General features: G+C 62.3%; 1 protein-coding gene across 1 annotated transcript in view; it reads right to left on the minus strand.

Moving 5' to 3' along the window:
- Positions 1-411, minus strand: part of LOC119591853 (tyrosine-protein phosphatase 10D-like) — a 42,939-nt gene that overhangs the window by 5,272 nt on the left and 37,256 nt on the right. The window lies entirely within an intron of this gene.

Here is a 411-nt window from a genome sequence, read left to right on the forward strand (position 1 = left end):
TCGAATATCCGCCTCGCTGTTTCGATTGAATTCACTATAAAAGGAAAAAGAGAAAAGCATCTGCTCCATGTCACCGCGATTAAACAGTCGCTTTGCAGCAGTTTCGTGTCCCATCAAACAGCTCTGCGCCCAAACAGTCACTTTACGCCTTGCTTAAACAGCCACAGCCCAACGCGAAAACCCAAGCAAACTGCCCAAACAAGGCCCTTCCCACCGCGGCCGACCCTCCTCCTCCCCGCCCTCGCCCAGCGGCCACGCCAAGCCCGGGGACACGACCCGCGTCCGCCTCTCCCGCAGGAGGGACGGGGCGCTGGGCACCGGCTGCGCGGTCGTCGGGGAGTCGCAAAGGCCCCTCGGCGACCGTCGGCGTCGGGCAGCGGAGGGCGAAAGGCTACGAGAAGGGGCTTCGTC

The sequence above is a fragment of the Penaeus monodon genome, chromosome 29, assembly GCF_015228065.2.
Source record: "Penaeus monodon isolate SGIC_2016 chromosome 29, NSTDA_Pmon_1, whole genome shotgun sequence".
In the NCBI taxonomy this organism is placed as follows: domain Eukaryota; kingdom Metazoa; phylum Arthropoda; class Malacostraca; order Decapoda; family Penaeidae; genus Penaeus; species Penaeus monodon.